Source organism: Perognathus longimembris, chromosome 10, assembly GCF_023159225.1.
Source record: "Perognathus longimembris pacificus isolate PPM17 chromosome 10, ASM2315922v1, whole genome shotgun sequence".
Classification (NCBI taxonomy): Eukaryota; Metazoa; Chordata; class Mammalia; order Rodentia; family Heteromyidae; genus Perognathus; species Perognathus longimembris.
Window position 1 is genome coordinate 45,616,306 of NC_063170.1, and position 6,786 is coordinate 45,623,091.

Sequence of the window (6,786 nt, forward strand, 5' to 3'; positions counted from 1 at the left end):
AGGACACTGGATGGTCAGATGGATAGGTGCAAGTGTGAATCATTAAGTCCCTAAGCACAGGACCAGAGACCTTTCCTAGGACTGGATGTGGACTGGGAAATTAAGCTGGGCTTCTCACTAATTGAGCTATTTAATCCTCAGTGCAGTTCAATGGTAGTGTCATTTTGGACTTATGAGTGTCATAAGGCTGGTTGCTTTTTGATGATAATGATAATGAGTAAACATTAGATCCACATTCCATTACTGCATCTCTGGTAATCATAATAACAACCAGTACTTACTGGGCATCTTCTATATTCTAGGCCTTTGTATCATATGTCTCCATACTCCTGCCTGGAGAGAAGAATCATTATCCATTTTATAACTTAAACAAATAAAGGAAACATAGAACTTAGGAAAATTTAGTGGTTTGTTCAGTTCTTTCAGGGGCAATATCAGACTTTGATCTACCTGACTCTCAGGCCTGTGCAATTTACCTAATGAGGCTTATGTTAAGAAACAAAAGAGGTAGAAACAGAAAAACATACTACATTAGCTTGACCCTATAATGTTAGCAAAGCTTTTGAGGGCTGGGGATATAGCCTAGTGGCAAGAGTGCCTGCCTCGGATACACGAGGCCCTAGGTTCGATTCCCCAGCACCACATATACAGAAAACGGCCAGAAGCGGCGCTGTGGCTCAAGTGGCAGAGTGCTAGCCTTGAGCGGGAAGAAGCCAGGGACAGTGCTCAGGCCCTGAGTCCAAGGCCCAGGACTGGCCAAAAAAAAAAAAAAAGCTTTTGAGGTGAAAGGCAAAGTGCTCAAGTCCTATCTCTGTGGTGAGGATTATTAAATGTGGGCTTGGGGGCTGGAGAACTATATGAGCAAAAGAGCCCCTGCCTAGTGTGAGGCCTTGAGTGCAAACCCCAATAGCACATATATGATGAGAAATACATTTGCTGCCATGTGTAGCTTTCCCTAAGCCTCAGTTTCCTTCTGGGCAAGCAATGAACATTTAACAGAAAATCCTTCATAGTCTCTTATACCCAAAGCCACACTAGGACATGAACCAGCTCTTGCCCACATCTCTACTGACCTTAATATTTGGTGTGTTTCAGACTCTCTGGCCCTTGGTTTGAGAGACTCAGCATTGTTTGCTCTTCCTGCTAGCCTTTGCAGACTCAATCTCCCCTTAAGTTCTTCAGGAAAGTCTTTCCTGATAGCTAGATTAGATAAATCCCTCTTCTAAGTTCTATGATTTCCCTATATTTTTTCTTTCTGGCCCTCATTTAGTTTTCAAACATTTATCAGGTGATTTCAGTAATACTGTTTTCCAACCAGTCTGAACACTGGTAATAACTGGGCCACTGTCTCTTTTGCTCAAGATTATATCTCGGAATACAGCATAGTGGTTAGTACACAGCAGTGTTAAATGTTTATTTGCTCAATGAATGGATGAATGAGTTAATAAAATGCACTCTCTGTGTCTGGAATATAGAAAGCAATAACTATAAGATATTATTACCACTATTATATAAAGTGCCAATAGAAGAGTTATAGAGAAACAGCAGTTGACAACACAAGTGACAGAATAAAGGCAGTGTGTTCAGTTATTTTCACAGTAATAGTGACAACGAAACTCAATGGCTCAAACCATATTCATTTATTTAAAATCTGCCAGTCATTTGAGTGGTTTTTCAGGTCCCACTGCATACTCTTATGGCCAGTGGCTTTGTTGATTTTGGTTGAGCTCCTCCAGTATCTGGCAGTTCGAAGTCAGAAAAGTCAGTCACTACGCAAGCAAACACAGCTGCAGAGTTCAGCGCTGCTTCGTTAGTTCACCCTCCACCTTGCTGACTGGGTAGACACGTCTTACAACCAAACTGTCCCATGCATGCTCCATCTTGAATGCATTGCATTTGCCTAGGAGGAAAATGATTGGAAACAGATTTCTTCTATTTGTTTCAAGACCATTTATCAATGGCCCCTAATTGCAAGCTTCTAATGAGAAATAGAAGTATAAATAAATATTGACTTCTGTTATCCTAAATAAGTCATGTTTTGTTGTCCCACTTTTCCATTTGCATCTCTCCTCCTTGGAGCAATTTTTCTTCTGAATTAATGAGAGGCTACTGGGCTGAGAGTAGCCCCCTTTGGGTTGCTGGCAGAGTCTGAGATGTGATGGATATATGTGTTTAATGAAAACACTGAGGGTCATTTCACAATAGCTGGTGGATTATTGAAGCCACACCTGAATTGAGATAGTGTATTACCTTGGAGAGATTTTTAGCACTCTGTTAGCTGGTGGGGGATTTGTGTAGAGGACCACTCTTTAATATCTTCTGCTCTGTCTGTCTTCTCTTCTTTTTCATCCCTTCCATACTCCATATTTTTGATTCTCTGTTTTCACAATCAATACCCATTCTTTAGACAATAGTTAAGTTTCTGTTCCATTTGTTGCTAGGAATGTGGATAATATTCTCCTTTCTCTGTACAAATAATTTTTCCTTAGAGTATACCCTAAAAATTCTCATGCTGTGTGAACATTTCAACTCCAATTCATTAAAGCAAGGTGGAAAGTTATTAATCCTTGTATATCAGTTAATTATTCCAAACATCTCCATGTTTGAATAAATGGTAAATAGAAAAATTGGTTATACTTTTCAGCATAACTATTTTTATATCTAGATATTTCAAGAGATTATTAGTTATGGCAACCATAACAAAATTTTGATAATATCAGACATCAATCCCCCTGATTTTACACCATTTTTCACTGAAAAATGAATGTGAGTGATTAAAATAAATAAAATATTTATATAATTCGTAGATGTGCTTTGGTTTTAGAGCAGGGGCCCAGGCTCTGGCAATACTTTAATATTTTTGATGCTTCTGGTAGATCAATCAGTTGCAAAGAGAGGAATGATGAAATCAGTCTTGTTTCTAACCCAAAGTTGGTTATGGCTGTTGGTAGTTGTGAGAGATGACCTTTTATCTCTACCATCTAGGAAATTTCTCTGCTCCTCATCAAGCCCTGCCTACTTGATTGAAAAATATACAAATGCTGATAGTAAGGAACAAGAAGTGAAGCTCACATCCTATCACCAAAATGCATGAATTGACAAATCTGTATTGTTAGAAAATATAATGGATAGTTTACTATATTAACTTGCCTGGGTCTCTGGGACCTAGACATTTGGTAAAATACAAAGTCTGTTTATAAGACTTCTGTAAGGATGTTTCTGGATGATATTAACATTTGAATCAATGGATTGAATAATGCAGATGGTCTTCATGATGTGGGCAGCACCATACAAACAGCTGGGGGCCAGGACAGAACTAGTCTCTCTCATGAGTAGGAGAGAATTCCTCCTTTCTGACTGCCTTTGAGGGAAACATCTGTTTTGCTTGCCTTTGAACTTGAACTGAAATATTGGTTCTTCTTGCATCTCAAGCTCATCTGACTTTGGACTAGAACTTCATCACTGGGTCTACTGGTTTTCTAACTTGCTAACTGATGATCCTGGGACTTGTCAATTTCCATAGTTATATGAGCCAATTTCTTATAATAAATTCATACACACAGGCACACACATATTCACACTGTATCTGTTTCTCTGGAGGATCCTATACTACAGATATACACTGCTGAAAAAATTACTGATGTAAATGTACCTGTTTAGATTGTAACAAGTTCCTTTCTAACTATTTACCTTCAAACATCATTGCTAAATTGGACTTTTCTAAGTTCTAAAAGATGTTGAACAAGCAAGCAGTGATGGCTCACGCCTATAATCCTAGCTACTCAGGAGGCAGAGATCTGAGAATCTTGGTTTGAAGCCATCTGGGGAAGAAAAGTTCCCATAAGACTCTTATCGTCACTCAAAAATGAAAAGTGGTGCTGTGGTTGAAGTGATAGAGTGCTAGCCTTGAGCACAAAGAGGCTCAGGGACAGTGCCCAGACTCTGAGTTAAAGCCCCACAACCAAAACACACGCACACACACACACAAATGTGGAATAATATTACCCAGAAAGTAGAAAGTATAATTACTTCTTAATTGATGTTTTCAGAATTATGAATTCATTAACCACTGATTGATTTTCTAGCAACTATCCAGAGTGTTGTTCCTTATAAAATAAAGTAGGCATTCATTTCTTAACATTAAAAATGCAGCTACAACAATGTTATCAACCAACCTAAAAGTAATTTTCTGATTATTTCATTAAGCAAAACACTTCTAACTTACAAATAATGAGATACCATCCTCCACAAAATCAGAAGAAATTGTTTATAAGGTCTCTATCTTTTATCAGTGAACCCAAAAGGTCCAAATATCATGGCTAAGTTGCATCCTAATAACTCTACTACTGTTTTTCTGTCAAATTGATTCACTATGAGTGGTACAGTGGTTTTACTAAATTATCAAATGAGAAAGCAGTTAGGGTAAACTGTTAAAATCAGTAGCCTGCTTTGTCCCATATTCAATTGAGTGGTTCCCCTGAGCTGAAAGCCCAACCTAGTAACATTTACGTAGGACAACGAGGAGAAGGTGGCAACCTATCTATACTGTTTTAACCCCCAATCTTGAGTTATGGGCCATGAGCCATTCTTTGAAATTCATTCTATCATTTAGTTCTTCCCTCCTGAAGCCAAGTATTGCTATTTCTTCCACAGCTGTCCATCTTCTTTTTGTCTTGTGGAGGCGAACTTGATCCCCTTGTCTGTTTTCTACTACCCTCTGTTTCCCTGCTCTCGGTTTTTTGGCCTAGTCCCCTTGAAAAATGCACATCATTGTCCAAAGCAGTTTATAACACCATTTCCCATGTAGTTGACCATTGCCTGTGTCTTTCTATCACTTTACCAGGGCCAATTGCCCTGGTCATGGTCTTAATGCCTAGAAAAGACTGTAATAATGGTAGACAACCAGGCCCTGAATTGCCATTATGTCCTTCTGTAACTATAACTGGCACTGCCTGATGGTTGGAACTGCCTGTTATTTCTCACTGACTTCTTTGAGGATAGGCCTTCAAATTGCCTGTAAATGATCAGTGCTGAGTATTTTGCTCTTTATGATTGATCTGAGTATTTTCTCCTATTGCTTTGAGCTTGCCCTTCACTGGCATCTTTTCTGCCCTAACTTTAAGTAAAGTTACTTCTCATTTTTCCTACTGATACTATCTAACAGGTTCTTGCTAGGACATTTCATGGATTTCACTAGAAAAGATCTTTTTTTTTTTTGATGGTTGAAGTGAAAGATTTATTGGAGTAACATAGTTCATTTTTTGAAATTGTGAGTTTCTTGCTAAAAACCACACCGCAATCCATCATTACTTTTCTTGGGGGGGTATTTTATTTTATTTTCAAATTTTTATTATCAAACTGATGTACAGAGAGGTTACAGTTTCATACGTTAAGCATTGGATACATTTCTTGTACTGTTTGTTACCTCGTCCCTCATACCCCCCTCCCCCCTCCCTCTTTCCCTTTCCCCTCATGAGGTGTTCAGTTCACTTACACCAAACAGTTTTGCAAGTATTGCTTTTTTAGTTGTTTGTCTTTTTTTACCCTGTGTCTCTCGATTTTGGTATTCCCTTTCAATTTCCTACTTCTAATACCAGTATAGATGGTTTCCAATATACTCAGATAAGATTACAGAGATAGTGTAGGTACAACCACAGGAAGGTGATACAAGAACATCATCAATAGTAGAAGCTACAGATACACATGGGAGGTTGAAAGCAGTTACAACTGTGATATAACAATCGTTTCCATAACATGGAGTTCATTTCACTTAGCATCATCTTATGTGATCATAAGGGTATAGCTATTGGGCTTTTGTGATCCTCTGTTGTGAGTAGCCTAAACCTGTGCTAATTATTTCCTATAAGGGAGACCATAGAGTCCATGTTTCTTTGGGTCTTATATATCACCCTGCACCAAAATCAATTCCAAATGGATTAAAGACCTCGAAATCAAAACAGACACCCTAAAAACACTAAAGGTAGGAGTAGGAGAAACACTTGGGCTCCTTGGTGCAGGACGGAACTTCCTTAACAAAGACCCAGAAAGGCTACAAATCAAAGAAAGGTTGGACAAATGGGACTGCATCAAACTGCAGAGCTTCTGCACGGCAAAGGACATAGCTCGCAAGATAAACAGAAAGCCCCACAGACTGGGAGAAGATCTTTACCAGACATTCAACAGACAAAGGCCTCACATCTAAAATATATGCAGAACTAAACAAATTACCTTCCTCCAAAACAAAACCGCAAAGAACCAATAGCCCCCTCATCAAGTGGGCTAAAGACTTACAAAGAGACTTCTCTGATGAGGAAATGAGAATGGCCAAGAGACATATGAAAAAGTGCTCTACATCACTGGCCATAAAAGAAATGCAAATCAAAACAACATTGAGATTCCATCTCACCCCAGTAAGAATGTCATATATCAAGAAAACTAACAATAACAATTGTTGGCGGGGATGTGGCCAAAAGGGAACCCTACTTCATTGTGGTGGGAATGTAAACTGGTTCAATCATTCTGGCAAGCAGTATGGAGATTCCTCAGAAGGCTAAACATGGAACTCCCCTATGACCCAGCAACCCCATTTTTGGGTATCTATCCAAAAAACCACAAACAAAATCACAGTAAAGCCACCAGCACAACAATGTTCATCGCAGCACAATTTGTCATAGCTAGAATCTGGAACCAACCCAGATGTCCCTCAGTAGACGAATGGATCAGGAAAATGTAGTACATATACACAATGGAATTTTATGCCTGTATCAGAAAGAATGACATTGCCCC